The following is an 11167-nucleotide window of genomic DNA, read 5'->3' on the forward strand; positions in this document are numbered from 1 at the left end:
AAGAAGAAAATAAGAACCCTTCCTTTCGATAACAACACAATGCAAATTTGACCTATTAAAGTCTGTCAATAACAACAACAACAACAAAAAAGAAGCCCAAATCAGCACACTGGCTTTTCTATTAGCTACGCTTATGAAAATAAACTATGCATTTGTCAATCATGGTCCAATTCCAAGCTGGTATTTGTCAAAAATGGATAAAATGGTAGTTTTTGAGAAAAAAAAATTGGCCCATTGACGGTTCAAACTTCAAACACCCTTACTAACTGGTATGGTTCGAGTTTTGAAGCCTAGGGTAGAATATATGATTTATATGTAAATTTCTAGTATACTCTCAAATCAAATTAATTTTGACAATGATTAGTCTTATATAGCTCCATTCATATTGGTGATTATTGTAAATTTCCTTCTTCTTTTCTTTTTCTGTTAGACAAAACAAAGCTTTAATTACTCAACGAAAATAAAATTCCATTGATGCAAAAGGATAAAACCCATATCCCAAGCTAATGTACTGGACCACCATTTGCAGATCTTCTAACCCAAAGTCTAGCGCCACATCACTACAGAATCGAGAGTCCTCATACATGTATAATCAAACATGTTGGTCTCTGGACACCTCTAGGCTCTAGCTTGTTAAAGATATATTGCACACAAACACAAGAACACAAAGGTTACGTGATTTAGTGTAACATATATTGCACACAAACACAAGGATTACGAGGTTCTGACATGGAAAGGACCCCTAATGGCTACATTTTTGTTATATAAGAGTGTAGTATAAATCCTCTATTACAATTAACGATAACATATATATATATATATAGACTAAATCCTGAACTAACAAACTTTTAGTACAAGTAGAAAACTTAACTTGCACACAAAGTATTGGGCTTGAGCTTATTACATTGGGCTTGGACTTATTACATTGGGCTAATATATTTCTAACACCTCTCGATAAGAAATTTTATGCAAATGTTAGGGACTTAGGATGGATTTGGATTGGGCTGAAACGCCCAGCGTCTGCGTTTCAGCCCTTTTTTTATTTATTTTTTTGCTGGACGTCACAGTTTATGGCCATTGAACAGTGATTTTAGGCGTGAACAGTGTTTTTTACACATTAAAAAATTATTTTGCTACAGTATTTTTCAGTTTTTAGTTTTAATTTTCAGTTTTTAACTGTATTCAAATGGACCCTTAGAATATGTGATTTGTTATTATTCCATACATTTTTTTTTCTTTTGTTAGTTTTGTAAGATTGATTGCGCACATATGCATAATACGTCATATCTCTCTTAAATTGTCTATGATATTTGTTTGCGCTAACGTCATTTTTGCATATTTTTCATAAATAGGAGGAAATATCTAAAGCACAAACGGTTGACGTACACACCAAAATTTACACTCAATTTTACAAAATGTATTAGGTTTCAGACGGAAATATGGTAACAAAATAGAAAATCCATTTTTTTTTTTTCATTCATCTCAATTTTTAGATTATAACACAACCCAAAAATTAAATAAAAGGAACCGTTGAGTCTTGATAAAGTAAAAATAAATAAATTAGAACGTGGTCTTGAAGGAAATATACAAAGTAAACTGAGAAGTTTTTAAAAAAATAAAACTTTTATAGATAGTATAAAGTTTTAAACTTTTATAGTTTTAAAAAAGTTTTAAATGGATTTGGAGATATATTTTTACCAGGTTATTTTCAAGTTTTGTCCCTATTAAACGTTGAGTCTAGAGATATTTCTAAATCACATAAAAGTTCAATTCAAAAAGGAAAATCTTTTTATAGATAGTATAAATAGATATACTACTTATATATATATATATATCTTATTTTGTTAAAATACCAACAACAACAAAAAAGTTGTCAATATGTGAATTTTTTTTTTTTATATACAAAATAGAAATTTTACTCTAACCTAATCTAAGTATATATATGTGTAAAACTTCATTCTAGAAACTTGAATCTCGGTCATTGCCCCCCATACCATCACACCAAGGGTGTACGACACCATCGCGCTAACGCTCTGTTTGTTTCAACAATGATGTTTTCTAGAAAATGAGTTATTTTCTTAAAAGCATTTTCTATGAAACTATCTCATTTTCCAATGTTTGGTAGCAACTTTAAATGAGTTGAAAAACAACCTCCTAACTTCCCTTATTTAGCTTGTTGTGAGATAAAATTGTTTTCCAAAAAAATTTAATGGAAAACAATCTCTAAAAATAAGCCATACTTTTTATATTGACCAAAGATAGTTTTCCTTTTACTCATCTTTTTTTATGCTACCAAACACTGAAAAACAAGGAAAACAATCTTTAAACCAGGTTTTCCATTGAAACAAACGGAGCGTAAGGGTATGTAATGATGTCAATATGTGAACTATTATTATTAAGAGAAAGAGAGAGAGAGATAGCAAAATATATTAATATTCATTAGAAAGAGAGAAAGAAAATTATTATTAATTAATTAACTCTCTGATCTCAAGGAAAGTTTTTTGGTTCTATCAGTTGCCATCAAAATTGATATTATATATATATATTGTGGGAAAGTGACACATATGTCCCATTGGAGCTTTTAAGATTTAAGTTAATATCTGTCCCATTATTAATTTATTATCCTTCGTCACTAGCTAGTTAAGTAGGGGCCAACAAAATATTGGGAATTTGACTTGTCATAAGAGCAAGATAAGCTTTGCTAGTTTGCTAGAGATAGCAAGTTTTGTCATCAGGTTTGACTTGTCATAAGCAATTGGAAATTTCAACGGACTGTTTTTTGAGAAACTAGGCGGTATTGAGATTTCTATTGCCGACATGGACAGTACAGGTTCAATTTCGAAGGTTAACATTTTATTTCAAAGTCCTTCTAATACCACACAATTGGTCACAATATTGACCACAACTCACCTATGATTGGTGGAGGAGTGATGGTGAGATACCTCCTCCACCAACCACAACTCGCCACATGGACGAGTTGTGGTCAATAGTGTGGTACTAGAATTTTTCTTTATTTCAAGAATAAAAAATAGTGTGTTATGTCATTTTAAATGATGTGATATAGATTTACAATATTTAATATGAATCATAGAATTAATTTATTTTAAATAGAGAGAAATAAAATATAACTAAAAATCATATGATAGTAACTTAACTTATTGCTATTTTTGGTATTTTTAACAAAAGTATTTAAAATTCAAAATTTCCTCTCTTATAATTATCAAATTATTAAAAAAATGAAAATAACAATAATGATATGATAGTAGGAGTGTAGGACTACTTTGGTTCTAATTAATAATTTCTTAATTAATATATAAAAATTAGTCTCTTTTTTTTCTATATATATGTCTCTACTATTAAAAAATGGAATGAGACTTTTTTTTTTCATCATTCCAATCTTTAATTCTCCTACTTTGATGTATATAATAGACATCTTTATATATACTTACCTAAAACGTAATTAAATTTTGAAGTGTCACATTTATATTAACTTAATATAATTTTGGCGTCCACAATTTTTGATATATAAGTGTCACATTTCATGTTCTTCATTTTCATTAATTATAATTATTTGAATTTAACATTTCATTAGGGGATAGAGTCTTTTGTCTAGTGCTCTAGAAGTCTAGAACACACACAAAGTCAGCTTTTTAGTCCTGGGCTCCAGGCCCCCTCCCCCAAAAGTTTGAAAATGGTCCCAAGTCCCTCCATTAATAAACAAAATACCCCAAAATTGTACAGAAATGACCCAAAGACTGTTAAAATTTTTTTTACATTCTCCACCCCCCCCCCCCCCCTCTCTTTCCTCTAAGAAAACCCTAAAATATTGAGCAAATAGTCTCAATTGAAACCTTAAATTATTTCCAACAGAAATTTATGAATGTGTTGAATAAGATTGATTATGTCACTGGAAGATTAAGTGGATTAATAAATAAAAAATTTAATTAGTAATTAATTTTGAATCTTCAAAAACAAAAAAAATCTTTATACAAAGATAATAATAATATAAAAAGTTGGTACCGCGCACCCTTGGTGCAGTGGTCACTCTACAAGTATAAATGCGTGTAGGGTGTGAGGTGTGGGGGGGGTAAGAGCTAGGGTTCAAGTCTCCAGGAGGGAACTTCGCACACATATACACTTAGATCGGACTAAAGTAGAAATTTTATCTTGTATCAAAAAAAATAATTATAATAATATAAAATGTTAAATAAACAATATTTAATTGATATTTAAATATTAAAAAAGAACATTAAAATTTATTGCCTTAAACCTATTGAGAGAGAGAGAGAAAGAGAATAAAAATAATGTCACTTAATCTTAATCACTAAAACAAATATAAATAGTGTCCTACATACCCATCAAATCTGAAACATAAATTGAAGAAAACAATATATGACATATGTATGCAAGTCCCTAAAATAAAAACAAATGGGAAGTCAATTTCTACTTTATCCTACAGACATACTAATCAAAACGAGTTTGTTGTACTTATTATTATTTTTTCTTTTAACAAAATTGTTGGATTTCTTTTTTTATCTTTTTAAAGTATAAGTAGCAGAATTGTTGGATTTATTTATAATTAATTGAAGAATAAGCAATGCAAGTGAAAAGAAAGACTTTCATAATTAATTGCAGCAAAATGCGCAAGGCTTGCGGGTTATGAAACACGTATGTGCTGCAACGTCATACGTAATTATCATAATTAATATTTTTTACTTCCATATTTACTATTTGTATTTAACGCTCCGTTTGTTTCGAAGAAAAATATTTTTCGTAAAATATTTTCCTATTTTCAAGTGTTTGTTTACATGTAAAATATAGTCAAAGTTGTAAAATATTTTCAGTTTGACCAAAGTTTGTGCATAAAAACTTGTAAAATATTTTACCAAAAAATCAGAGGTAAAACATTTTACAAAACGCTCACTACCTCTCACCCAATCCTATCTCCCTCTTCTTCTTAGTTCTTCACTCCCTCTCTCAAACTCTCTCCCCAGCCGAACCTGTGAGACCAGCGACAACACCCACCAGCCACAACACCCACCAAACCATTGGTGGCACCATTCCCTACCGAATCCGACCCAGTTCTTCAGCTTCGAAAATCGCCCTTCAAGACCCAGATTGAAGAGATTAAAACCATTCATCTTGTTGAGTTGAGTTTCTGGAGGTCGGATTGTGGCGGAGCTGCTTTTGGTGGGTCGGATTACGGTGGATTTGCTGAGTGGATGATTTTTGTGCTGATGGATTTTGGGTATGGTTTGTGTTTGTCGGCAGTGGCGGAGGTGGAATGATGGTGCCTTGACGGACGGCATGGGTTGTTTGTTGGGTTTCAGGTATGGGTTTCATTTGTCACGGTGGTGGGTTGACGGTGGCTTCACGGATGACTTGGGTTGTTTGATGGGTTTCATGTATACTATGTAGCTTGGTGGGATCTGATGATTGTTGCAGTTTTGTACTGGGTTGTGACTTTGGATTTGTTGGTGATGCTTCAATAGCTCCAACTAGAGAAAATTTTTCTTTGATTTGCTCTATTCTAGTTGGACTTTGCAGCGATCCAGTGGGTTGTGTGATTAGAAAATTTTTACAAAATGATTTCCTGAACATTTTCACAAATGTTACCAAACACTGTAAAATGAAAATATTTTACGGAAAATATTCTCAACGTAAAATATTTTACACCTGAAAATATTTTACATCAAAACAAACAGAGCGTAAATTTAGGGGACTTACAGATTATCCATTTGTGGTTTAACTCAAATTTAACTTACCCACCCATGGTTTTATTTTTGATACTTTACCCACCTGTATTTCCTTCCGTTACTACTTCATAATCCACTTTCCTTTCAAACGTCACTCTAACACATTTTTTATCAAAAACAAAACCCAAAACACATCAAACTCTCCTCTCTCTCTCCCAAAACACACTTTCATCCACGCTGATAGGCCAAAAATGTATTAACCCATTGTGATGAATTAATCAATTAATTTAGCCAAGTTAATTAATTAATTCAATTAACATGCAAAACGTAACACAAACAAATCACCAACTAAGTTAATATGCAGCGGAAAATAAAGTTGATACAGTGATTTGTTTATAAATGGAGAAAATTTTCAAGGAAAAAACCCCATCGGGTGATTTTAAGGTCGTCACTCCTGAGAATTCACTATTATCACAACAAACAGTTACAAGTAAAGGAATCTCAGTGCTTTATACTATCCTACAGTTGAACTCTTACCCCAATATACAATTGGACTTGTTCTGTAGTGACAATCTCTCATTTTCAATGCACGGTTCTCAGTACGTGACTAACCAATCGATGTGTTGATCCTAGTACGTGACTTACTCACCAACTTAAGAAGGATGTTGGCTACAAAGTTCTTCAGTTCATTAACACAATGAAGATCTCAAAGCTCCTTGATTACAAAACTCAACGGCATACAAACGCAGCAGCTTTTTTAAAAGAAAGATGAAATAAGGCAAATTATGTCTCCGGTCCCAATTTGCATGAACAAAAACTTTGTCTCACACTTGTGCAACATTTGACGGCCCTTAAAATAATCCTTATATATATTTAGGGTTGTGAGAAAAGAAAGCCTAAACATGTATACATGGATTGGAGTGAAATCAGAACTAAAAAATCTGATTTTCGTAAACCTCGATAGATAACTTATCTATCGAGCAGCTGTCAAGCATCGAGCTAAAACTGTCTTTTAAACCTTGATCTTCACTTGTTTCTTGGACAAATGGCTTCAATACTTGAATTTGTCTCTTGTTCTTTGAAGTATTAAACACATCTTAGATCTATCCAATTACATATAAAGTACGTTTTGTAAAATGATTAGTCAATTCTAAATGACATATGTTCCTAACATGATTCACATATGTCCTAACACACGAGTACAAATTTTTAGCACTTTAAGCTTGGAGAGAGAGACCTCACAAATCACAATAAACACAAAACAAATGTGCCACCATGGGTATGGATTTGGTTTAGAATGAAGAGTGAGGGGGAAAGGGGGCAAAACTTGAGGTCATGGGCTCGATGTAGATCAGAGAAAGCAAAGAAGGTTTAAGAGAGAAATCGTTGGCCATGGAGATCGGTGGACGAGAATGGCAGCTCCAAAAGTGCCTGACCGATCTGCTCCATGATCTCATACTGATCCATGATCTCTCATCTCTCACGCTAAAATTCAGATCAGCAATAGCTTTGGGTTACAGTGGCGACAGTGGAGGAGCATGTATGGGTTTGGGTTTTGGTTTGTAGAGGAGCACAACTACTTTGGGTCTGAGATTTGAGGTGGAGCGTGAAGTGTGGGATGTGATTTGAGTTTTGGGTTTTGGTTGTGGTCAATCTGAGATTTTAACTTGGTTGCGGTGGATTTCAATTGATGAAAAGTGGCTAGTGCTGGTGAATCTCAAACCTTCGAACAACATGGATTTTTTCTTAGAGTGCAATGGTTACAATTTAAGAACACGAAGAAGAACTAATTTGGGTTTGAATAGCTAGAACCTAGATATAAGTTTTTTTCCTTTTTTTTTCTTCATCTAATAACAATCACAACAACTTTTTATTTCCCCTTACCCAAAAGAGAGTGAGAAAAGGGAAAAGATTTACAATTTTTATTTGAAAAGAAACACCGATTTGAGATTTAACCTTTATATATGCACAAGTTGTTTTCTTTCTTTCAGTACCTTTATATTATGCAGAAGTTATGGATATAACTTTTAGCATTCAACCTCAATTATTTTTTTGTCTTTCTAGTCAATTAGAACCCGAAAGACACCATAAAAAAGTAGATCTGGTGGTGTTATTGGCTTATTGCTTGACATTACGACAGAGAAGGTGGAAATAAAGTAGAAAAGGTTTATTAGCACTGACAATTTCACGGTGGTGTTATTGGCTCATTGCTAAGTTCATTGATACCCAGCTCTATCTATTTTGGTTTTTTACAAATTCCCTATTTGATCTTGTTTCTTTCTATATTTTTGTTGTTCTTATGTTTTTACAAATTCTCTATGTTTTTCATGTTCTTATGTCTCTCCCTCATGGTTTTACTTTTCTAGGTGTATGTTCTTCATGTTTGTGAATTGTGAGAAACCAATACCATATTTTAATTTTTTTTCTCGTGTTTTGGGAGGAGAGAGACATAAAATGGGTGTAAAAAGACTTATTTACCCTTCTTTTTTAACAGAGGTGGGTAACAGAGACTAAATGGAAGTAACCTCATGTGGATAAAGCATTACAAATGAAATCACGGATGGGTAAGTTAAATTCGAGCTAAATCACAGGTGGGTAATCTGTAATTCCTCCTAAATTTAACATTTTTAATCCTCTATATATTTTGCTCATCATATACTAGGAAAAGATGTGCCATTTAAAGTTCAGCCCATTAATAAATAAGATGATTACTCTTTAACAAATATCTTATATAAAATATTAGATCTTATAAAAAAAATAGATAGTTTATTTTCTTATTTTTTAATCCCTTTTTCCGTAAAGCTTTGAAGAATTAATGATGTAGCTAAGTTTATGTTTGAGAAAATAAAAATAGTATATCCTATGTTTAAAGGATTTCATTAGTTGTTAAATGCATCACATTTCAATTACATTTAGTATTTTTATTTTTTTAGAATAAGTTCTGTGGGGGGTTCGAGGACCGAAGAGGAATATATCAAAAGAATGGTTTGCATGTCAGTCCGAAGATCTGAATAAGCCCCGAGGATTCCGTTAACCTGAGGATGGAAGTAGAAGCATGGGCATTTAGTGTCTTATGAAAAACCACAATGGGGTAAAGGATGTGAGAGGAAGCTTCTTGAAAGAGATACTTCCCACCTCCGCATTGAATGCTCTACACCAACCATATTAACTGTATTAATATGGAAATGACACCTGAATAGTAACTTCACAACTAGCAGCCCCTTCTACCACCTTCAACAGAGTTTTGATGCGACACGTATCCTGAGAAATGCCTTTAGGCATACAGGTGGAGTGTTAGGCTGCAAGGAGGAAGGATATAAAAGGAAGAGAGCATCCCAAAAACAATGACGGATTTTTATTTTCTCTAAGAAACAGAAAAACAAGGAAGTGAACACTGTATAGTTTGGTCTAGAACTTGTAATGCTCTTAAATAAGAAACTAATCCTCAGACCAACCCGAGGAGAGCATTTTTACCAATCGTTACTTAAATTTCTCCTCTATTATTCTAATCTCTTCGGCTATATACCAGGACTTAGTTTAGAGTTACACTTGAAGTATTTTTCTCACTCTCTTAGAAATTATAATATTTGGGTTTGGTATAAAGGGTAAGATACTACTGTTCTTAGTGGGCTTGGCCTTTATTTTTTGAGCACCTAAAAGTTCATTATGGTATTATTATGGTGCTGGTAAATCAACAACAACAACATTATTTAAGTCAGGTGGAACAGACTCCATTCAGGCTGAAAGCAGAAATTAAAGTTTTGCTCTCTAGACTAAAGAATGAGCAATAGCATTACCTTGCCTAATAAAATGAGAGAGAAAATAACCCCCTAGAGAGCTAGCAAAAGACAAAATGTCTCTAAGTAAATGGCCAAAAGAAGATGAGAACATATTTCCATCCTCTAAAGCCTTAACAACAATCTCAAAATCTCCTTCAAAGCATGAGAGAGAGAGAGAGGGTCTGTTTGAAAACAACTTATTTAGCTGAAACTGAAAATTTTTTGCTAAAAGTGTAGGAAAAAAAAAAGTTAAAAGTTAGTTGAATAGTATCATGAGACTTATAAATAGTACCAAAAAATGCAATGGGACTCATGAATAGTACCAAAAAAAATATTGAGCCAATAGTCCCAATTGAAACCTTAAATTGTTTCAAAAAAATTGTTAAAATTGTTTTGAGTGTGTTGAATAAAATTGTTAAGTTGATTAAATATTATTATCAATTGTAAGAGATATGTTAATAATACCTAAAAAAATAGTAATTAATTAGTAATTTTGAATTTTCAAAAACAAGAACAATCTTTTTACAAAGATAATAATTGTAAGGACTAGAATTTGACCCTCAGCCCACCAATGATGGATAATGGCACAACAAGCCCAAAATAATATATTTGTAAGAGAGTTGATTTTATAGGAAGAATGACTTTGCAAATCAAGTATGGGCCTTAGCTGATTGGGTTCAAGACAAGAAGATATGAAAACACAATTTAGTAGAAATAACACTCCTCGGTCAGATTTGAGGATGAAGTGTTCTTATATTAACTCAAATTTATCTAAGTACAAGGTGTTCTTTTTCTTTTTTTTTTCCTTCCCTGATTGCATGCCCATTTTTCATGGGGTCTTTCCCTTATATAGTCCTTTCATTCTCAATCCCAGTCTTCCACTTGTTGATCATGTAGGTGATCTTTTGGATGTTTGTCCCATCAGAAATCTCCTGGAGGCTTTGTGAATAGCTGTAAACTAAGATATCACTGTTTATGTGTCATCTTCACATAAATGCTACCAGGTGATTTGGTGTAGAGTATTTAATGTGATGGTGGCAACCTTCTCCCCCGATATTTCCTCATTTGTTGTTGGCTTCTTTCCTTGATGTTTATCCTCAGAAGAACAGTTCCCTTTTGCACAGAGTTTTTGGGATAGCTGGGCCCTATCCTCCCATAATACTTCCCGAGAAGGCTCGGCTCCTTGGTAACCATTGCTTGCCCGCTATGATCTTCCCTTATCCTCGGCTTATCGATCTCACAGCTTTATCAAACCTTTGGACTATCCTCGGGCTCCTACATATCCTCAGGCATGGCCCAACACTCCTACTCGACCTATTTATCCTCACAACAATAATAATTAGTATGTTCATTATATTATGAAACTATATGCCAAATGAACTAATAGCTTATATTTTATTTTCTTGGTAATACTATGGACAAATTTGTAATAAAGAAACATTGTAGACCACAAAATTCATTTTTTATCTAAGATTTATCTTTTTATTGACCCCCTAGAAAAAAATCATGGAGCCGCCGCTGAAGTGGAAAGAAAGACTTTCATAATAAATTGCAGCATAATGCTTAAGGCCTGCGTGTTATGAAACACGCAATTGGTGCAACGTCATGCATAATTATCTAGAATTAATATTTTTGAATTACTTCCATATTTTACTATTTATTTTTTAAATTTAACATCCTTATATTCTTTCT

The sequence above is a fragment of the Castanea sativa genome, chromosome 12, assembly GCF_040712315.1.
Source record: "Castanea sativa cultivar Marrone di Chiusa Pesio chromosome 12, ASM4071231v1".
Taxonomy (NCBI): Eukaryota; Viridiplantae; Streptophyta; class Magnoliopsida; order Fagales; family Fagaceae; genus Castanea; species Castanea sativa.